A 24,225-nucleotide genomic window follows, 5' to 3' on the forward strand; every position below is an offset into this window, starting at 1 on the left:
AAATGTTGGTGCAAGTTCTAGTATCACCTTTGGCTGTTGTGCAGTGTGCCACTCCTAAGGACTCTGTGATTCTGTATTAGATGACCTGGTCACCTGAAGGATACTGCATAAAGCCTTAGTAACAACATAAACTGTCACTTTAAGAAAAACCTTTGCACGGATTTTCTCATGCTATATCCCCATCTGGATTTTCATGATGCCGATGTGTATCTTCAGAGTTATTCCATGGAGATACTTAATCAGAAACTATAGTGTTATTTTCAAAGATTAAAGAGGTTTCTAAATCCTTTGTAAAGCACCTTTGAAAAAAAGTCATCAATGGATTTTATGAATAGCAAATATGTGATACCATAATGCATTTCTGAAAATTACAATACCATTATAGTATTGGTATCTTTCAGCAAAGCAGAAGATGAATCTGAAGACTATTTTGGCATAATTTTATTCTTCGATTAATATATTCATGATCACCTTTTGTTATTTCAACTCCATAGTCATTATGGAAAATGCAAATAATTTCATTTCACTTATTCAGATTTCACATAGAAAGGAAAAAGCATTGAATCCTACTGTTTACCGAGTGACCACAGACAATTTTCATAGGAACATAGCCTCGGCCAGAATTCTAAATCTGGCTTTCAGCATTTTAATTAAAATGTGGAGCCTTTCCTCCACAAGAAAATTACAAGGCTCTGAATCCTAGCGTATGGCTACATATAATGAGAATGAGAATTGTTGTGATGGTGTTTCACTTTTTATAAGGTGTGCTTTTATTCCACTGTAATACAAACCTCAGAAATCTACACCTCATCTTTCTGAAGTTTTATGTACTATATCATGTTTACATGAAAAAAAGAAAAAGGAGGAAACCCTTGGGTTTCATTCACTAGGCGTTCTCATGGCTATTAGAGAAATATGAGTAAGTGACACTCAAGAAGCTCATTAATCAGTAGAACGGGTAGGACTGTTAAAGCTCTTTTTAGACTGCTGATATTTATGGCGGTTCCTCACTGCAAAAGGCTCCTACTTTCTGCAGTTGTGACCATTTCTCACTTGCTTATTTTCATTATTTCTAGCTCTCTTCTACTCAATCCATCCCTCTACTGGTAAGATTATTCTTTTCCTCTGCCATCTACTACTCCCATCTACACAGTCCTGGCCTTTCTCCCTTTCAAACAAACACACCTGACTTAACTGTTCTGCTTCATTCTGCTTGTTTCTCTTAATTTGAACACCTGGAGGTGTTCAAGGCCAGGTTGTATGAGGCTTTGAGCAACCTAATGTAGTGGAAGGTGTCTGCGCAAATGACAGAGGGTTGGAACTAGATCATCTTTAAAGTACCCTCCAAACCTAACCATTCTAAGATTCTAATTTCACTGCTGTGCTTTCTCTTTGCTTCTGCAGGAGAAGCAGAAAGGTTCCCTGCCTCACCATAGTACATCCCTTAGACACCACCAGGACCTGAGCCGGCTTTGAGCACATCATGACAGGGCTGATTCAGTAAGCAGCTTCTCATGTCCCAACAGAGAAGTTTTCTGTGGTTCTCTAAGGAGGAGAAACCTTTTGGAGGGGTATCTGCAAATTCTCTCTTCTGCTGTTGTCTAACACCTGCAAACTTTAGACTACATGAAATAACATGGAGGCAAAAGGTAGGTAGTTTGTGTATTTTTCCCCACTTGCAATACTGTCAAATCATAGAGTGGTTTGGGTACAAGTTCCATTGGGAGGGACACCTTCCACTGGATCAGGTTGCTCAAAGCCTCATCCAACCTGGCCTTAAACACCTCCAGGGATCACTTCTCTGGGTAATCTATGCCACTGCCTCACAGGAAAATATTGCTTCCTGATAGCTTCCATCTACAAGAAGGGTCGCAGGGAGGACCCAGGAAACTACAGGCCTGTCAGTCTGACCTCAGTGCCAGGAAAAGTCATGGAGCAGGTGATCTTGAGTGCTGTCATACAGCACATGCAAGAGAACCGGGTGATCAGGCCCAGTCAACACGGGTTCACAAAAGGCAGGTCTTGCCAAACTAACCTGATCGCCTTCTATGACAAAGTGACTCGGCTGCTGGATGAGGGAAAGGCTGTGGATGTGGTCTTCCTGGACTTCAGTAAAGCCTTTGACACAGTTTCTCACAGCATTCTGCTTGAGAAACTGTCAGCCTCTGGACTGGACAGGGGCACACTCTCCTGGGTGGAAAACTGGTTGGATGGCCGGGCCCAGAGAGTGGTGGGAAATGGTGTGAAATCCAGCTGGAGGCCAGTGACAAGTGGGGTTCCCCAGGGCTCAGTGCTGGGTCCAGCCCTGTTCAATGTCTTTATCAATGACCTGGATGAAGGCATTGAGTGCACCCTTAGCAAGTTTGCGGATGACACTAAGCTGGGTGGAAGTGTTGATCTGCTGGAGGGTCGGGAGGCTCTGCAAAGGGATCTGAACAGGCTGGACAAATGGGCTGAGACCAGTGGGATGAGGTTTAACAAGGCCAAAGGCCGGGTCCTGCACTTGGGGCACAACAACCCTATGCAGTGCTACAGACTAGGAGAAGTCTGGCTGGAAAGCTGCCTGGAGAGAAAGACCTGGGGGTGTTGATTGACAGCCGACTGAACATGAGCCAGCAGTGTGCCCAGGTGGCCAAGAAGGCCAATGGCATCTTGGCTTGTATCAGAAACGGTGTGACCAGCAGGTCCAGGGAGGTTATTCTCCCTCTGTACTCGGCACTGGTGAGACCGCTCCTCGAATCCTGTGTTCAGTTCTGGGCCCCTCACCACAAGAAGGATGTTGAGGCTCTGGAGCGAGTCCAGAGAAGAGCAACGAAGCTGGTGAAGGGGCTGGAGAACAAGTTTTATGAAAGAGCGGTTTAGGGAAGTGAGGTTGTTTAGCCTTGAGAAGAGGAGGCTGAGGGGAGGCCTTATTGCTCTGTACAACTACCTGAAAGGAGGTTGTGGAGCGGAGGGAGCTGGCCTCTTTTCCCAAGTGACAGGGGACAGGATGAGAGGGAATGGCCTCAAGCTCCACCAGGGGAGGTTCAGGCTGGACATCAGAAAAATATTTTTCATGGAAAGGGTCATTGGGCACTGGAACAGGCTGCCCAGGAAGGTGGTTGAGTTGTCATCCCTGGAAGTATTTAAAAGACGGATGGATGAGGTGCTAAGGGACATGGTTTAGTGTTTGATAGGAATGGTTGGACTCGATGATCCTGGGGGTCTTTTCCATCCTAGTGATTCTGTGATTATAATCTAAATCTCTCCTCTTTCAGCTTAAAACCATTCCCCTTATCCTATCCCTGCATTCCCTGATAAAGACCCCCTCCTCAGCTTTCCTGTATCACCTCCTTGTGACATTGTTGGGTTTTGTTGGGTTTTGGGGGTGGTTTTTTTACATCTTTGAACAGTCTATTATTTATTTACTGAATAAGTAAGAGTGGAACAAAGTAACAGACTTCAGGTAACTGGCTCGCTGGTAAGACAAGATTCACAGTCTGTTCCCTCCTGACTTGCAGTCAGTCTGAGTTTTACATTACAGCCCAGCATGACAGCATGTCACAGCACCACACGACTGGCAGCATCCGCTTTGGGCACCACTGGGCAAAAGGAATGAATCAGAGGAGCACACCATAGACTCTGCAAACTGTTGTGCAGAAATTCAGGGTTTACAATTCCCTCTCCTGAGAAGAGATAGTTTATCAGCTGAAGCCGTGCTAAATTATGGAAGAGAAAATCAAGTGCTATAATTGTGGGTGTTTATCACAGTTACACTTTTATTCTATTCATAGAAATTTGAACTGAACGGAGTAAATCTGTGCCTGCAATACAAATGAGATCATCTGGAAACAAAGTAAACAGAGGAGACAATTTTTATGGCTTTCTTTTTTTTCCTCTGTTTGAGAAACTAGTCTAGTTGATGTTTTTCTTATGTGCCTTCATGTTAAAGCAAACACAGTGTATAATGACTCCTCAATTACAACAGTTTTTTTCACGTAGCAAATTAAGATATGAAAATACAACTGGCAATAGCGTTGTGGTGGTAGATTTGTAGCACAAGCACGGAAAATACTAATGGATAGTGTAACTCCAGTCAGTGTCTGTGATGGAATTCTGTCTATAACATCAGGTGGATATCATCTCCAAGTGGAAGGTGTCCCTGCCCATGGCAGTGGGATTGGAATTAGATGATACTTAAGGTCCCTTCCCACCCAAACTATTCTATGATTCTATGATAATTCTCTTCATTTTGTTTAATGCTTTGTCATACTAGGACACTAAAACCTCTTCCCAACACCTTTACACCACCTGAAGGGGTTGCCTTTCAAAGAGCTGGACTTTTCCATAGGTATGTTACCCAGTGAGGAGAGCCTTAAGTGGGAGAGGGGTGATGCATTAACCCATGAACTGATCCGTGAAGGAACGTGTGATATATCAAAAACATGCGTATTTGGGAAAGGACTCTGCTAGAATGTGATGTACCTAAGCTATATCGCACTGAACAGTAAGGAAGGGGTCAGTGAACTATTTCTGGGAATGGGGATTCTGCATTTGAATCCTATTAGAGCCCTTGCTCTCTTCCCCAGGTCCTGGTGGTACCTGGACAGCAGTTTGGTAGGCAATAGCAAGAGGAAAAATCTGATGGAAAGCAAGGTCAGTTTCTCATCTCTCAAAGCCCCTTGCTCTTTGCCTTTTTTTCTCCCACACAGAGTGTAATGCTGGGTCATCTGGGATTGGGAAAACAGTTCCTAGCTGAGTAGAAACTTGCTGACTCTTCAGGTGGAAATGCAGCATGTGTTCAGTTTCTTAACAAAGTTGGTTTCATCAGTTTAGGGTGAATGAACACACGCAAGAGATTCTTTCAATAGTCCTTTTGTTGTGGAGTAGCTTGAACTCAAAAAGTTGTTGCTAGGTGGCCTATGGTTTATTTGTCTGAGCCCTGAACCACTGCTCACTGGCCACAACTGACCTATATTAAGGAAGGACAGGTGTTTCATCATGATGCCCAGAAAAGTGAGGATGCTGAGGGCCACCAAAAGACTGGGAGGGCATCACAAGTCATGCCAGTTCTTGCAACAGGGTTCTGTCAAAGCTGTGTGCCCTGTCAGAGTCCTTCAGTCCCCTCCCAGAGAATCAGCTTTTGCAAAATCTCTTTGAAACCACCCATACTTTTTTTGAGAAGACGACTATCCAGAAGAGCAGGAGGTAGTGATAGCTGGGCTGCAGGTGAGAAAGCAATACAAGTTTCATGGAACCAGAGAGAGGTAAAAACAGAGCATGATTTAGATCACTGGGCAGCATTATGAATGGGACATGGCAGCTCTTGAGCTTCTGAACCTCTCCTCCCCTGTTTGTGCATTTATGGTGAAGAAATTAGGCTCCATTATGATTTGAGTATGTCACTATTTTGCTGCAGCCTGTAAAACTGACTACAGTGCACGTGAAGGCAGCTTTATGTACCGGGTTTCAGCTGTCTTTGGGCTTTTTGAATGAGAAAGTTGCTTGTGTCCTCTCAGTCCATCACAACAAATTATGCAGCAGTTTGTGCCTTAGGATTACGAAAGCAGTCATGGGAAGAGTGCACAGCTGCCTCCTCTTTGCCCTTTCCCACCCAAGGAGCTGCTGTCTGGCCTGCTTGAGCTGGTTCTCATTGGCATGGCTTTAACCTAAGTTAACCTCTGCTTGATGAGAAACTCTGATGTTGGGGGTTTTTTGTTTGTTTGTTTGTTTTTCCCTGCAGATAGTAAGCATCTTAAGTGTTTCACTCTATAACCTTGAAATTACTTATATACTCAGTTATGGGGTGGATTAGTCAGTCATATTTTCCTTTTCTCACCTTTGTAATGTCTGATACAATGCCTTGCTTAAGAATGTTATCAGAGGAACTGCTTAGTAGAAGCTGTATTGTAAAATGAAGAAGATTTGCTGCTTGGTGTAGTAGGACGTGAGCCTAAAGCATTTCTCTCCTTAAGTTTAAAGAAAAACACCTTTCATATACACATGGAAGTTTTAACCTATTCAATTTTATTTGCTGCAGATTGTCCCTCACTGATTGACCCGTGCTGCTCCTCTTTTGTTGTAAATCAGAGCCAGAGTGGGAACATGAAACTGCGATACACAGCTTGCTTCAAATCACACTCTTTCCTACCTCTGAGGAGCTTGCTTGTTATGGAGACTTGCAAGTTATAAATAGGACAACATATAACAAGATTTGTGGCAAAGATATGCCAGACAATATTTTCTCTGTAGAGTGAGAATCTTATAAAAGACCCTTTCAATGTTCCTGCATTAGTACATATTTCTGCTGTTTCCTGTCCTGAGCATCCAGCCAGGGTGGTAGGATTCAGAACTTGCTGCTTCTTTTCCCTGATTTGCTACAGACTTTAAAAGTGGTCCAGCCTTTCCACCTGCAGAATAAGGGATTTCTCTTAACCTATATTAAAATTTGAAGGCCTTTGCAATGCCAGAATGAGACAGCAGAACCACACAGGACAATTGTTCTCTCTATCAGTGTAAAACGGCTTTGAAGGTATTTGAAGCTTAGAAGCTTAGAATCATAGACTCATTAGGTTAGAAAAGGTTCATTCATTAAGGTTAGAAAAGACCTCTAAGATCATCCAGTCCAACCACTATCAAAACACCACCATGCTTACTAAACCATGTCCCAGAGTGTGACATCTACGCAGTTTTTGAACACGTCCAAGAATTGGTGACTCCACCATCATGTCAGCTTTGTCGTATCAAAAGCAGAGGAGAAAACTAGTTGTGACTTAGACATAGATCCCTTAACATATCTTCTCCTTTCTCCAGACATCTGTGTGAGGATTACAGAAGGCAAAATCTTCCCCCTGTTTTGCAGTCCTTGTTTTCCCTGCTGTGACTGCTATCACCATCTGAGCCACAGAGAAAGGAGGGAATGTCTGAGTGCCCTGGTAAGGAAGAAGGCTGGTTATGGCTCAGCGATGGATCATGGGTGCAGTAGTTGCTTGGGATAGATTAACAGTCACAGTCAATTCGGACACAAACCAGCTTCCCTGCATTCATATCCCTCTCTAAGGTACATGACAATCATGCTGCACAAGAACATTGTGATTAGTTTTCTATGTATCTTTGATAGCTGATGGACCGTCAGAAGGGCACTAATAGATTGTTCACACCACTTTTTTTCCTACATTACTTAATATTTTTGTGTGCAGCTGTAAACAGGAGCAGGGATGTACCGAAACTACTCTGGATCATCTGAAAATGCTGTGTAAGTAAACATAAATCACAGAACAGTAAAATGTTAAATTTTAATGCTTTTCCTTTTCCTGCTTGTGTGATGCATTTTATTCCTTCCCCTTTAAACTTCTGGTGATGGTTGGCTGTTACACATAGCTTCCATTAGGAGAACATACTTTGTTGCTATAGCAATTCTTTCTCACTCTGATATTTTATTGCAGTTAGATGCTGATGGTGAAAAAAAAAGGAAGAAAAAAAAAACAACAAAAAAAAACCCCATCGCTGACCTCCTCACAAATGGTCAGCCTCCCTGATCTCTTATTTCTGAGCAACTTTTAACTATATCTCACTGCACTCTAGATTCTGGTAAACACTTTGTGCCAGGCTTTATCTGGAAAGGTTTATCATTGCTCTATAAGTGGCATGCTGCACACAGCAGGACATGCTGTGGCGCAGCTCCTGACATAGCAGATATAGATTACTGTTAAGATAAATTCATCCTTTTCTGATCTGAACATTTCACCAGCTTCAATTTGAAGTCTTAATACCATCCTGTCAACCAACGGGGTTGTTTTTTAAGCAAGGGAAGAGTTATGAAAGGTTTCCTCAAAGTTCCTTTAAGAATAGTTTCTTCAAGAGCAAAGATAGATATTTATTGGGGGTGAATGTAGGGATCATCAAAAGTGCTAGACTGAAATCCCTGTAGACAGGAGTCCTTTGTTCAGTGTCAGATACTGAACAGAAGCTTCAAGTTTTTTCTACTCTGTCAAAACCAGGTGCCTAAATCTTCAACTAATTAGGCAAGAAAAGGTCCTTAGTTCTGTCTTCTGCTGACTGCAGATGGCTGTGCTTTCCCATTCAGGATGCCAGCAACATGCTCCTGGGAGTAACTTATCCTCCCATACTGTTTGTACAGGACTGTGGCCGGGGCTGCCTGCGATCTCCTGGCCATGTAACCCAGCCTGCGGACCAGAGAGAGGGTGGCTCCTCAGGAGGGAAATGGAGAGGAGCTAAGCACATCTCTGTTCTTCCACCTCCCCTGGTCCTGAAGGCAACATCATTCTTGTGGGTAAGGCACTGCCCACCCATCCCGTTGGGGCACACAGCCAGTGCATCCTGAGGCAAGGGGAAGACACCAGGTGAGCAGTGGTGGGAGAGACCCTTCCCCTATCCTTAGCTGCGTGAGTGGGCAAAGCAGATGGGGTGGGAGGGAGCAGAAGAGCTGACTCCACACGTAGAGCACTGTCCGTAGCCTCATCAGGTCCTGGGGACTTCTGCCTCCAGGCAGCAGTGTTCAGAACAGCATAAAGATATCTGCACCCAGCAGCATGGGCATGGTTGTTCCTGGGTTAGGCATGCAGGACCACACAGCTTTCTCTTTTCATGGGTTCCTGTGTTACTCTGAGGTTTGAGTGGGACTGGCCGTGGGCTGTTCCTTCTGCCTCTCTGATTGCTGCTGGGTAACATTTCCACCAGGAGAGCAAGCATAGGTCTCCCAACACCAGCACAACCTCTCAGCTCCTCCCCTGCTCCTACATCGCAGCTCATCAAGGAGAGACAACTGAAAAAAGAGCTATTTCACAGTTCAGTGACCGTGAGACTTTGTGTAGCCGGAGGGCGAGACATGAGGGTGTGATGGAGGAAAGCAGCATGCAAGATCAACCACTGCAAGGCTGAAAGTCAAGGAGGAAAACCTAGAGGAGCAGGCTTGGCTGCCTACCTTGCACCATGCTCTCTGCATGCAGTTTTGCCTTGCCACGGATTTGCTGTGCATATCACAGTAGAGTCCAGGGGCAGATTAATGTATTTGTGGGGCATGGGGGCGCAAAAGCAGTAGGGGTGCATGACAATAGCATGGAGGGAATTCTGAGGGACTTGGCAGGCTTTGAAGTGGTGCTCCTGGTGGTTGCTGCCTCCATGATAGGCATCATCCTGCTCTTGGAACTGGGCTGGGACCTACTGATTCATTGCATGGGGAGCAACTTGTAAGCATCAGACAGCAAACCAAAGCTGAACACATGGGTTGAGTAGATTTGAATCGTGTTGGCATATGACCAGTTGTCATCAGCTAGATCCATTAAATCAAAGCATTCAAATTCTGCATTCCATTTTCAGCTTGAGGTTCCAACTGTCTTCATTTTATAAATGTACATGTATATATGAGAGAATTTGTGAATTGTTCTAATTCAGATTGCTTACTTTTTATAGCACAGATAAGTGCATGTTGCATCATTATCACAGCGTGTTGTATCATGCATCAACAGGATAAACACAGGCTGAAACTTTGCATCCTTGTACTCACCCCAGCCCATAGGCAGAGCTTTTGGAAGCTGAAAGTAAAATGCATTCAATGATCCCTGATTTGTGTGTGTTCCAATGACATATATCCTCCCCCCAAACACAGTTGTTGTTTATCCTTGTAGTAACAAAAAAATGGGTGAGCCGAGTCATTTAAACTGTCTTGTTTGGTAAATCTTACAAAGATTTACAAATAGAACTAAAACCTGATGCAATTTGCCAATAAACCACTTGTAAACCTAAAACATCTTTTTTCCACAATCTTTTCCACCACATATACACAGGAGGCTGAGGTATTTGACTCAATGGTTTAATGTATCTGGGCTTTTGTGAGATCCTATAAATTGATATGAAATTACAAGAATTATTGCTGTCACCTCACTAGTAGCCATAAAGCTCCTAGGGAGAGAAACAAGTGTCTTTGGCATTGAGTTCCCTGTTGTAGGACCTTTTCTTTCCCAGCAGGCTTGTCTGGCATTTGTCATTCAGCAGAGTCTTGTCATTAAAGGGTTTTTAACTAAGCCGTAGCTTGCTCAATCTTTTCTAGCTGTTAAAAGATTTTACCTACTGTTACTTCCTATTCTTCATAAGGGTTGATTGTGCTATTTCATCAAACAAGCCCTACTGGAGCTTGGACACCAGCAACCACAGGTGTGCTTTCTGCTCACCAGCACATGGTCAATGGGAAGAGTAAGCAAGTGGGGCCCCAGAGCAGAGCTCTGCTCCCACTTCCCATTCTGATTGGCTTTCACAAACATTTCTGCTTGCATAATGTGGTGAGTGTTCACCAGTTCTTCATGCAAAGTAACTACATCTGATTATTTCTGCTTTATAGAGAGGGATTGCCCAAGGTTAAAGGGGGAGAGGGAATCTGAAGAAACAGGACTCAGCCCTCATTCAGGCTGTTTGATTTCATAGTGCTAGCATTGCTTTTCTGCTCCATATCTCCAAAGAATTACTCAGATTGTTTTGTTTTATTTTTTGATAGGTAAATTCTAACTAAAATCTGTAGGCAGAATTACCCCACACCACTGTGGATGGCAGGCATATTAGATAAAAACCTTCTCTACTAGAACGGCTGTCTGCTATGTTCTCCTGTGTAAGGATCATGAGAGCTGCACTTTCTTGAGCAGCTGGGAAACACGGACTTTTAAATTTGATTTTTATCATTTACTGGCTTATTCACACAACTCCTTAGAATCGCCAGAAACTTTCTAGTTGCAAATCTCTGTGGGGGATTTCATAAAGAAACCCAACAGTGTTTGCAAGACCAAACCAACGCTATTTTCATTTCTTACATTTATTGTCCAGCAAGGCAAGCTTTTTTTCTTCATATGTGCAATCTTAACAAAAACAATGTAGCAGCATTTACAGGGCTGGTTATAGAATTTTTCACAATAATAAATAGGATCAATCAAAATCCAAAGATATAATAACAGTTTCATAATTCAGAACATAATATCTGTAGTTAACAGCTGTCCCAGTAACTCTATGTGTGGCTGAACAACTTAGTGATATAGATACCATAGCTTCTATCAGAAAAATATCATTTTGTAAGGATTATATTGCTTTCAGTAAATATGCCCAAAGTTGAGAGCTTTAACCTAAACGGTTTGCACAAATCTCACTTGGGTCAAATATAACAAGGCCAGCCCTTCTGCCTGAAACTGGCTTTCCAGCCAGTGGATGTGGCTGTTGAACACATGTCATGAGGCAATTCATACAATGCCCACTGCAGCTGTGACGAAAAGCTAAGCATGAGCTGCCACTGCCATCTATGTGGCAGAGTTACACTGGTGTATCTGCTGTTGGGAGTCCTATCTGCTGTCCTCTTCTTTTCCAACAGCCTCCCAGGTTGACCTCAGACAAGCAGTGATATCTCTGTCTGCTTTGGTTCTCCACTTGGAAAATTAATAATGGTTGTCCATCTCCAGATGTGTTAACACCTGTGATGTTTAAGTTCTCTGGTGAGGACTCAAGTTTTTTCCAGTGTCAAGTGGAAGGGTACACTAGCAGTCACTGATATTCAAACCAAGAGTAGGTACCATCCTAGGACACTTCCTGCTTGCGGTCTGTTATCAAGTGTGCTGAGGGAGGAGACAAAATGCAGTCTAGTGACCTTCATAAGAACAATACAACTAAGGTGAAGTTTGCCAAGAGCTGACTAAAAGGGACAAGCGAGAGAGTTCAAAGGAGCAATTCATCTTCCAACAAGCACTAAGACAAAGCTTCTTGATAAATACCATGGCGCAGCCACAAAACAGCAATGGCAAGTGTCCAGCTGCCAATAGATTTCATGGTAGATAATGTAGAAGTGATAAACCAACCCTAATGCATAAGTAATTAACAGTGAAGTATTTTTAATATGACAACTAACATAGAGCTATGACTTCTACTGTAGCACTAAGGGCCAAACAGCTACATCGTTATCTGTATCTTCTCCTGCATAATCATTTTAGTGTAAAACATCTTTAATTTCTGTTTGCTGGGAGAGCTGTGAAGGGGCAAAGGAGTCAGCAGATATAAAATATCTACTCGCTTACTGGATACATGCTTCCATTTATACTTGGTAGTGCAATATGAACAATAGCCTGTTATCAATTGCATGAAGTAATTTATATGCTGCAGGTTTTCATGTTCTGTTCCAGAAACAATAACTCTGTATCTCCAAACCTTCGTGTATCCCTTTACAGCACAAGCAAGAAAAAATACCATAATGTATTTTTTCCTATAGCATAGGGTAGCCCAGTGTAACAAATATGTTGAGCTTGCTTTGAAATGACGCTTACACTATATGAGACTGTGTTTACACCTTAGTACAGTCCCATCAAAAAAAATCCATCTCGCTGTCCTGAACAACTATTTTAGCTGAATCTTTAGTAGGCATGTTGGTATTGTGTTGATGGTTGGACTGGATGATCTTAGAGGGCTTTTCCAACCTTAATCATTCTGTGATTCTGATTTAGCAGGTAGCTCCTTAAAACCACATTTGCATTTTTAAGTTTTATGAAGCAGCAAAGGCAACTGAAAGGTGTAGTGCCATGTTTTGAAAAGTGATATTAATTTGAGCTGGACCCACTGCACTCAAATCATTACATGTTAAAGTTCCAGGTGCATCAACATGCAGAAATTCAGCAAACACTAACACACAGGAACGTGGTTGCTGAGGAGTTGTAGCTATCCTATGGTGACATTACAAACCATCAGCTTCCATCAGAATATAAATAGCTGGTGCTGCAGCAGCATAGGATCCAAATGGATTGTGTTTCTCAGTTCCAATGTTTTTCTTGTTTACTGGGGATATGGAGCACAGTTTGTCTTCGTTTAATTTTTACAAGAGCTTTGGGGCTTTTGTCTCACTTGGTGTAGTGAGGAATAACAAAACTTCACCAATGATTATGTAGTCTATGCTTTTAGAAAAGATACTGCAGGAAGAAAAATACTGTTTTCTGAAGGTCTCCCTTTCTGCTGATCCCTCCCACAAACCAGGGTTCCCTGGGCCCCATGCTGCGCTCAGTCCCTGTTTGTTCTCTGTGAGCTGTGAAAGCCAGGGGTCTGTGATTTGGCTTACATGGGACTATTAATTACTCACCTGCATAGTCACCAGTTTGCATGGCATAAATATGGGTGTGGGAGATCTTAAATTTCCCATATTCCAATATAAGAGAATTGAAGTTCGGTGAGGATTTGGGTAGCTGAAAGAAGCTCCAACATTTGAGACCTTTAAAGTCACTGCTACAGGACAGCAGGGCATCCCCAGTCCCTGCAATTTATCTATGACAGACACCTGACCCTTTAGTATTTATTAAAACGATACTTCCCCCATTCTGGCCTCATGGAAAACTCCTTTTCCAGTGATACTCCAATGCCTGGTCATTATAATCTTCCCTAGCTCTTGACTTAAAGAATTTGTAAAAGTTGGAAGACAAATATGGTCATCTTTTGCCAAACAAAAAGGGGCTTATCATCCTTTTATACCTTTTCATACTACAGCATTGAGGTGAGCATAAAATATATTCCGAATTGACGCTCAGATCTGCTGTGACTTCTTCTCCAATAATAAACTATTGAGAATTCCTTGTTCTAAACATGCTCCTTAGTTGTACAAAATACGTATTTGAATACACATGATAAAATCAAGAAACAACACTGGCAGTATTGAGATCCCTGAAGACAAAAATAGGAGACATGGAGAGAAAGGAGAAAGAAAATTGAGTGACATTGGAATCATGGAAACATGGAATCACAGAATCATAGAATGGTTTGAGTTGGAAGGAGTTGGAATGAGATCAGTGGGCACAGGCCCACTTTTCCAGCTTGTCCAGGTCCCTCTGGATGACATCCCATCCTTTCAGTGTGGCAACTGCACCACTCAGCTTGGTGTCATCTGCAAACTCGCTAAGGATGTGCTCAGTCTCGCTGTCTATATTATTGATGAAGATATTAAACAGCACTGGTCCCAGCACGGACCCCTGAGGGACACCACTTGTCACAGATTTCCATCTGGACATAGAGCTGTTGACCACCACTCTCTGAATATGACCATCCAACCAATTTCTTATCCACTGTACTGACCACCCATTAAATCTATATCTCTCGAATTTAGAGAGAGGGATGTTATGGGAGACTGTGTCAAAGGCTTTTCAGAAGTCCAGATAGATTACATCCGTTGGTTTTCCCATGTCCAGTACTGTAGTGGACATATCACCCAACACAATCCAAAGGCTGCTCTTGGTTTTGCTACTGGATGATAACATCCATCTCAATGAAGCCAGTGTGGGAGGAAGGTGTCTTTCTGCTGCCTTCATCTGCTTCAATGCTTTGCTGATCTCCAAAAAGGTGAATTGCATTTTTGTAATTGAGAAGCTAAATATCCAGAGGAGTTACATTTTCAACAGCAGTGACCCAAGTTGGCTACCACAGTTCTCAGACATTACCATGAACTATCAAAGGCTTCATTTCAGTGGGCAGTTACTGGTCGTTGTGGTCATGCCAGTGGTGATAAGTATCTATAAATACTGGGGCCAAGCTGCCTCAAATGTGACAACAAAGAGCTGAGACAACAGAAATGAAAAATAATACTTGAAATCTGGGTCTAATTAGTTATCATGAAAGCGAAGCTTGTTGCAGAGATATGATATATTGTGTGCACTCTTGACAATATTTTTTAATATGACCTACATTTTCTGTTCAGTTTTTGTACCTATTGCTTCCTCTTTGTTTTATTTTATGAATCTGTGCCTCAGAAAATGTTCCTTATCTTTGCCTGGAGAAGAGGAGGCTGAGAGGAGACCTTGTTGCTCTCTACAACTACCTCACAGGAGTTTGTAGCAAGGACGATGCTGGTCTCTTCTCCCAAGTGACAAGTTATAGGACAAGAGGAAATGGCCTCAAGTTGCAGCAGGGGAGGTTTAGATTGGATATCAGAAAAAAATTTTTTTACCAAAAGAGCGATGAAGCATTGGAACAGGCTCCCCAGGGAAGTGGTAGAGTCACCACCACTGGAGGTGTTCAAAAACACGTAGACATGGCATATCAGGACATGGTTTAGTAGGCACAGTGTTATTAGACTGACAGTTGGACTGGATGATCTTAGAGGTCTTTTCCAACCTGTGATTCTGTGACTCAGTGATACACGCAGAGACATAAGCTGGTTGTAAAGAGGTCAGCCTTGCAGTAAGTCAGCACAAAACAAATTTTGTCCAGAGCTGCCATCTCACATCCTTTGCATCCCTTTTTTTGTGGTTCTTGTGTCACTTATGTGAAAACCAGACCTGCAGTAGAGGATGGTGCTGACTGGTAGGGGTCCTGTCCTGGTATTTTGTTGTCTTGAAGCCCTGCATGACCAACTGGAAAACACACCTAATATTCAGTACTCAGCCAGGCTCTTGCTGAGCTGACTGCACACTGTGAGAACTGGCAGGGAAGCTCACCAGAATCACCAGCCGCTTGCTGGTTTGGAGTTTGGGTGCTTTTTTGTTTGCTCAAAAGCAAAAAAAAAAATAATACAGGAATCTCAGCAATAAATGTTTCTCTATATTCAGCAGGTTTGCTGGTGCAATGAGCTTAATTAAAATTAACAGAGGATTTAAATCATGTTGTTGCTTTCTCTCTAATGGGTTGCCGTTGCAGCCTGCTGTAAACAAAGCCATGTGGTGGATTCTGGAGATCAGTTTCTGTGGGCTTGCAGATGGTGGTGTATGTCTATCAAACAGGTGTTTGACCCACTGCTATGAGCCAGAGAAGGGGGAGAATGCTATTGCCCACTGTTACTGCTCAGGGTAAGCGATCTCCTTGGAGAGGTATGCTACCATCTCTGTATGGGCTCAGCAGCAAGACAGAGAATGTATCTTCCCACATTCACCAAGCCAGTGAAGAGCCCCAGGCTTCACCCTCCAGAAAGGAACCACTTTGGTTTTCAGGGCACACAGGTTATTTCCCTTGCTTTGCAAGTGCTGTATTTAATGCTAGCTCTTAGAAAGAGTTTTGTTTGCATCTCTGAGCACTTTGCTCAGCAAATTACATAGCTCTGGGTTGTTCCTGCTGGCAGTCAGGACTTGTCACCATGCCTGGGCTATTTCCCAAGCAGTGTGTGAGCTGCCTTATGAGGAACGGCTGAGAGAGCTGGGGTTGTTTAGCCTGGAGAAGAGGAGGCTGAGGGGAGACCTCATTGCTCTCTATAACTACCTGAAAGGGGGTTGTAGAGAGGAGGGTGATGGCCTCTTCTCCCAAGTGACAGGGGACAGGACGAGAGGGAATGGCCTCAAGCTCCGCCAGGGGAGATTTAGGCTGGACATTAGGAAAAAATTCTTCACAGAAAGGGTCATTGGGCACTGGAACAGGCTGCCCAGGGAGGTGGTTGATTCACCTTCCCTGGAGGTGTTTAAAGCATGGGTGGATGAGGTGCTAAGGGGCATGGTTTAGTGTTTGATAGGAATGGTTGGGCTCGATGATCCAGTTGGTCTCTTCCAACCTGGTTATTCTATGATTCTATGATTCTAAAACGGTGCCCAGACACCTTTTGTCCAGAGCTGCCATGCAGACTTTGAACTGAATGTTCTCCCTTTCATAGCGTCTGAGAGTTACACGCATATGAATCTGGATCTACTAGAGTGAGTCCAGAGGACTCACTCGCCCCCAACCCTGGAGGCGTTCAAGACCAGGCCAGATGAGGCATTGAGCAATCTGATGCAGTGGAAGGTCTCCCTGCCCATGGCAAGGAGGTGGGAACTGGATGATCCATAAGGTCCTGTCTAACTCAAGCCTTTCTATGATTCTGTGAATGAATTTAGCCCAGCAATGTGGATGTGATAGTGACGTATTCACTCTACTTCACGAATAAGCTAATTAAGACATAGAATATCTATGGCAGGTCAGGCTGACTCTGGTGACTGATAAGGAGCTTCAGAGGCTTTATGGCGTTAGGCGTCACACAGTAACTGGAAATGTGCAAAATAGGTCCTGCTCCAGCCATTTGGCAGCCGTGGTGAATTTCACTGTTGGTTTATTGGGTCATGTGTTGTGTCCTAGCATAGGTCTTGGTGATGAGAAGCGTCCTCTTGCCTTTGATAATCCTGTCACCAGCTTTGCAGAGCTTGTGGGTACGTGCCTTTGGTGCTCTTTTTCAGCTCCTGGGTGAACTAGGGGGTTAATCTGAGGTTTCTGAGGGCAGACTCTGCCTTCCAGGTGGAGGAGTAGATAGACCAGGGATTTATCTCTGTGTCATCTAATCTTAACACTAAACTGAGCTATAAAGGTAAAAGGGCTCAGAGGATTATCCTTCTCCTGTATTTTGCTTTCAGTGTAAATTCTGGGTGTTATTCTGTTGACAAGATAAAAAGCAAATTATTTGAAATGGCTTCTCACATCTGCCTTTCACTCACTTTCCCTCACGATACACCAAGAGAGCTGCATCGGCCCTAATCTGTCTAATCCCACTAAACAAAGAGTTAGTAGAACAGGAGATGTTGGTGATTTCCACCACCTGATGGCCTTCCCAGGAGGCACTTCTGCAAGATTTAAATTCCTTGGGGGAAGAGCTAGAAGCTCTTCTCCAGGGCCAAAAAGCTTATTTGTCTTCCCGGGAGTGCTTTCTGGTGTCTGCAGGCTGTTGGACCTCTGAGGTAGGTGCAAAGTCGTGACTAACTCTCTTATTACTGGAATTCAGGCTGTTTTTTTGGTGTCCTGAAACCTGCTGTGTGCTACTGTAAGCTCACATTTCAAGTGTGGTGGTTTTTTATTGTGTTTGATTCCTAGATACTAATTTATATTTGTAAAGTTTTAATTCTGTGTCTGGAGATGGTGTACTCTCGCTTAAAAAAACCAAAACATTTTAACTCTGTTGGTCTGGCACTAAGGAGGTCAGATTCATGAGAGACTGTTGCACTTGTCCCAGCATTTCTTTATGCTTTGTCTGCTGTTCTGCTCTTAGTTTGTGCCTCTGATGGATTATCATGTAGCAGAGACCATAAACACTGTGAAGGAAGTACGGTCTTTTTAAATCCTATCTGTGTGGAGCCTCAGTTGGGTACCCCAAAGAGGTAGCTGAAGCACCTAATGATTAAACTGAGGTGAAACACACAGTTTTCAGGTGAATGGACTATTGCATTGTGTATAAGGAACAGTTTGTTAGCGGTCTGTGATGAACCTGTGGCAGAAGAGGATTGCAGGCTTGCTGTGGAAGAGGAATAGTGTTGTGCAATGGCTTTTTCTAGCACAGGTGGGAGTCCATTGCTCAGGGTTCTGTGCTCCCGTGTCTGCATCTGAGTTAGAAAGATGGAAGCCTGTCCTGGGAATGGCGTCACGGATTAAAAAGTCATGATGTTTGGATTTCTGGTGTTGGTGTTGTCCTTTTATTTTTCTTTTTTTTCTTTTTTTCCTCGAGTCAACAGTTCCTTGCTGGCCTGATGGCAGGGTTCTCCTCTGAACTAGATGCAGCAGCACAGCTGAAGGTATAACAATAGCCTGAGCGGGAGGAAGGGGGAGAAGAAGGAGGTTGTCTTAATTTACCAATGCTGTTAGCGGAAAGGTGAAGTCGTGTTGCACAGTGGATGCAATATATTGAGTTGGGATTCTCTGCAAGAGATGGTTTTTTTGCTGGTTGGCTGAGGTGTTGGCTTTTTAAGCAGATAAGCACTTTATTAGTGCTGCAGTGTAATACATGTCCAACAGTTAAATATTGCGGTGTTTACAGTGCTGAAATGTTGACTATGGTAATGCTGCCTAACACAAACCTACAGGATGATTTCAGGTGTCCTATTGAACACAGGTTGAATAGCGGGTCACCAGCACTTAATTTAATTCTGCTAACAATTAAGTTTTTTCTTAATGAAATGTAGAAAGCTGGTATTATTCAGGATCTGCCTAGCTTCCTATGAAGTCATGAAACTTATGGAGTAGGAGTTCCAAGGAAAGGTTGATGTGAGATTCAGTCAGGCTGTCTGCACTACTACTTTTAATTCCTTCATTCAAAATTATCTTTTTAAGGCTCACTAATTGGCAGATACAGTTGTGCTTAAATATAGCTTTAAGTTCCTGGCTTTTTGTTTTTATTTTTTTTATACCATCAGCCCTAGGAAACTTTTTCTGCCTTCCCCCACTTCTTCTGTGTTGTTTATTACAAAATTCACAAGATGCTTTCAGTGGGTTTGTGAAACAAGATGGTACAGTAAATTTGGCCTCAAATTCCATTGGTAAGAGAATTCCCTTGTGGGATTTTTTTGCTGAAAGCAAAATAGAGGATGGAATTTGAATCTGAACTCTAGATTTCTCCATAGTCCTATATCCAAAATGCAGTTCTCTAATTTGATTTGGATATTAAGGTATTTGTACTTGTGTTATTTTGTCTGGCAGGTATGTGGTTTGAAGCCCAGTTTGTACCGTAAAGGCTTGCCTGTACAGCTTTTTCAGCAAGCTTTCCCATGGTAGACAAAGCTTATACATAACACAAGATCCCTCTTGGTGGGAAATCTTGAAAATACTGCTGCAAAAAATAAATATTGCCCCCAGTAATTTTTTTCTGTTGGATTTGCATATATGTATATGTATTTGAATAAAGACGTGAGCCCAGAGTTTCAAACCTGATGCATGCATGTGCAGGCAATAGAGTACAGTTCTTCATGAGTAGGTATCTGCAAAAGAAAGCTCTTTGAGTGTTTGAGCATTGAATACTAAACCTAAGCCTTTGCCATGAGCGTTTACTTGAAAGTCATTGAGCTGGTGAGCCAGCAGGCAAACGTGAGTCATATCTGGAAGCATCTCTGCAGGGTACAGAGGCTCCACTGAAAAAAAAAAATCTCCTCTGTCCCTATCTGGGAGAAGCTAGTCCTGCTGCTCTCCCCAGGTGATACTGAAAGGTGCCCAAGACAAGCAGAGATGAGGAAAAGGATTTAGGCCTTTGTACCAGCAGTTATTTGGTGTCACGCAGCCTTCATAGGAGAGGCCAGCTTGTTCTCCATCTTGGGTTCCACTGGGTCTTTATACCCTGAGCTGACAAGTCCTACCACACAGAAATGAAGGATTTCAAAGCATGGGTGGGAGCACAAGTACTATCCCCTGTTCAGGCTTAGGGTGTAAACCTAGTCTTGTTTCTTTTTCATCTACTCTGATCCCTGCCAGCCAGGCAGCTACCTGCTGCTTCATCTCGTCAGCTCACACTGAGATGATTGTTGGCTTAGCAGGATGCACATTAAGTGGCACTAAAAATAAATAGAAAATTGGGTTTTCTGGCTCTTTTTTTATTTTTCACCCTTAAATGAAAGGAATTGTTAAACTCTCAGAATTGTTAAAACAGAAACAAAAGCAAGAAGCCCCTGAACTGCAAATACCTTCTGAAAGCAGCGTTACACCAGGAGGAGATACTGCTTGTGGCAGGTGCTGCAGTGTAGGTATCTCCTGGCTGAGCCACTTCACTTCCATAAGAAGCCCCACAATGTGGTGCCACTTTCGATTCAGAACCTAAAAAGCCTCATGGAAGCGTTGCATAAGCAGTTTCAGAAATAACATCCTTTGACAGAGGCTCCCTAAAGCCCAGGGTGGGGTGAACACAGAATTTAATTTTAAATGACCCATTAGCAGGAGACAAATGAGCCCATCCGGACTCCCTCTCCTTCCCCCACAAATGTTGTAGATGTGTAGCAGTTGTGCCAGATTCAATGTTGACAGTCTTTACCATAATTTGTCTGTACTAAAATTAATACTGTACTTTATGGGTTATATTTATCTCTATCTATCTCCTTTCATGTCAGATAAGTTCCAGTGTGTGGGATGCATAACAAGATTGCTTGAAAAAGAATGTTTAACCCTGTGAAGTCTGGTGCTTTTGTGCAGGTAGGGAAGCTTGGTGTTGTTCAGATACTAGCCTATTACAATGTGCTTTATTTTTTTACCTGTTGTTTGCTTTTTTATTATTATTATTGGGTTGCCTTATTATAAAATTATGGTGTGGAAGTTATCCCTGCCCATGGCAGAGGGGTTGGAGCTGGATGATGTTTGAGATCCCTTCCAACCCAAACCATCCTATGATTCAAAGCTGCAAAAGCCTCTAATGTGAGGTTTGCATGCAGTGCAGCAACGTAAAGCTTGTAATAGAGTCATAGACTCATTAAGGCTGGAAAGAGCTCTACAAAAAAGACTAACCATCAGTCCAACAGCACCATGCCTACTAAACCATGTCCCCAAGTGCCACGTCTACATGGTTTTTTTAAACCCCTCCAGGGATGGAGGCTTCACCACTTCCCAGGCAGCCTCTTCCAATGCTTCAGTCTTTCAGTAAAGAAAATATTGTGAAGGGCTGTCTACAGCTTTGCTTAAGAAGCGGCTCTGGAAACAAGTTGTCTTGTAAGAAAAACTAAAATTATAAAAGCAATCTTTTGAGAGTTAACTATTCTTCTGTTATTAATTCATGAACTTAAACCTGTGGAGGAGAAAATGTTGAATCTGTTTCGTACCTTTTGGCAATTACTTGCTAATTGGTATATAGGGAGGGATAAGGAGAGATTTCAAAAAGACGCAGGAGGTTGGATGCAGATTAAACTTCTTTAAGCAGCGGTAGTTAAAAGCACTTGCAGGCTGTCTGCACTTGGGAAGGAGCCTTGGCTTCACAAAGGGGTGGGGGCTACCAGGATGGTTAACATCCCTCTTGTGCACCTGTGTCCAGCTGTGTAGGTGGCTCTGTTTAGCTGTAGTGTCCCTGATTATGCTAAACCTTTCCCAAAGGAGGAGGAGGCCTTGGGGACCTGTTGCGGTTACTGTCCAGAAAGTGTTTTTGTCCGTGGGAGGTAGGAACTACCTGCAATTTCCCTTCTCTGGATGGGTAATTAACCTGTGAAGGTGCCTTTTAGTGCTCCCTTTGACTGCATGGGGAAGGTGGTGAGATGATTCATCAGTGTCCTGGCTGCTCCTACTAAAGGTGGTTGTTGTCTTCTCTTTTCAGATGGTGAGACAAATAGTGAAAACCTTTAAAGATACATGTATGTATTGATGTTGTTGTTGGAGGTATTTCTTCAGGCTTGTGCCATGTAAAGTAAAGGGCAGCAAGAGTGGTGAGCAGGAGAGGCTAAAGACCTTTTTATAGCTAGGGATCTACTTTTTGGAAGCTGTGGCAAGGTCTGGATTTTGATGACTGCTTGGCTTTACTTTCTCAATATCAAGACCTACTTAAGAGTCCTCCTGAGGGTAAAGAAAACCCTCCTCTTGTTTGCCTACCTTTAAGTGCTGAGCACAGCAGGAGAGATACTCAGCTGCTGTAAATAATCTTGGCTCTGACGTCAAGGCAGAAACAACAATTGACATCAGCTGAAGACTTGTCTATAGTGAAGTATAACCCGTGGGTATTGCAGCATGATTTACAAAGGCATAAACCCCATATGTTTTATAGCTGCTAAAAAGGAGAGTAAATGTCTGACAACAAGCAGAGGCATATTTAGTCCCGTTTTTATATGGGTGAAATTGCCCCATTAGAGGTTTTAGGAAATAGATTTGCTGTGATATACAGCACCATGTAGTTCAAGCACATACTACTCCAAGCACTCCATTTATCACAATCTATCATGTTAACTTGGCTAATTTGACACTAAATGTTTCCTGCCAACATGCTCTCAGACAATTCTGCTTTGTCTGCTAATCTTAAGGACCTGAAAGAAAAGGAGCTCTCAGTGCTATGGGTTGAGAAAGGGGAGAATAGATCTCAGTTATGTTTGTATTTATTGTAATTAGTTTAAATTTTGAAAGCAGCAGTAGTGAAATACTGTTGTTCCCATGGTGTGAGTAAATGACAGCAAATTCCAACTAAATATGTCTTGGAGGAAGGGCAATTCTCCATTGTCTCACTGTGGAAGTGCTGGATAACAAGATGAAGTGCAAGTGCAAGTGTGAAGCAGCAAGGACAGAGAGGTTGTTCCTTCTGGATAGGTAGGACTTTCCTTAAAGGTCTTGTAACCATCTGAATCCTCCCTTTGGGCAGTTCCTTGCTAAGCAGAAACAGGCAGCTGAGGAGATGCTGTTGAGTCTCTTTTGGCACCCAGCAGCAACTTCAGAATTTTCCAGTGTCTGTACTTGAGAGCTGACATGGAGACCATTACTGCAAAAGCCAATGGTGATAGCCCAGAAAAAAAACAGTCTTGACTTGTCCAAACTGCCAGCCCTGCATGTTCACGAGGTTGGCCTCAGGTGCATCATCTGTGTGCCTGCATAATCTTGAGCTGCAAATCATCTTAGCTTGGATAAGAAGTAGTGCTAACCAGAATTGGACAGTGCAGAGCAAAAAGGAGGAAAAAAGAAAACCAAGGAAGGTGCCATGAGAGCTGGTGGCATTCAAATGGTGCAGCAGCCACGAGTCAGTTTATAGATGCTGACCAAGAAGTAGTAAGTCGCCCATTCAGCACAGCGAGGGCTGCGTGTCCCTGTCTATCCCTGAAATGGAGCCATAAACTAGACCTTGACATGTCATGACAGTGCAGGTGAAGGTGTACTTAGCCTATACCTTTGGAGGTCTAAATATTTGATCAATCTAAATATTTAAGAACAGAATAGAATGTGAGGAGATGTCTCATCTAACTTGGATATTTTCATCATTAAACATCTGTAAAGACAACTTGAGAGAAAGGCTTTTTTTTTGGTCTTTTATTAGCTAATTGCTAAACACTTGTGAATTGATATTATATTGTCTCTTCCTTTAATAAAAAAATGTTTATGTGAAATTAACACTTGCAGGTATTGCCTGCTTTAAATGGCACCCAGGAAGCTTTTAGTATTCCCAGGTTCCCAAGTACAGACTGTTGTCAATTTGCTTTAATAAGGTTAAGAAAAATGCCGAAGTATTGAACTTGGAGTGTGTTGCAGCCACTTACTCCTCCTGGTAGATGCCAATGCTGCCACTAGACTCTTGTTGGTATGGTTTATCTGCAACAAAATCCAGCCTTTATGCAGTATGAAGAGGTGAGCATTCAATAAATAAAACATAAATGTGTCTACAGAGAAAAACAAGAACTGCTGACAAAATCTGGAATTGTAGCATCCACACCTCTCCTTTGAACGTCTCGAGGCGAGGTTTAGGTACCTTTTAGTCCGGAAGTTCTGATTGTAGATGTGCACAAAGCTCCACTAAAAACTGAGCTGAACAAAAAAATCCTATTTTTCATTATAAAAGAGCCAGTGTTTCATAGCTGGGTGTGGGCTCTGAGGAGGGAAGTGAACGGAGCCAGGGGAAGATTGTCAGCACTGAAG

The sequence above is a fragment of the Phaenicophaeus curvirostris genome, chromosome 2 (assembly GCF_032191515.1).
Source record: "Phaenicophaeus curvirostris isolate KB17595 chromosome 2, BPBGC_Pcur_1.0, whole genome shotgun sequence".
NCBI lineage: Eukaryota > Metazoa > Chordata > Aves > Cuculiformes > Cuculidae > Phaenicophaeus > Phaenicophaeus curvirostris.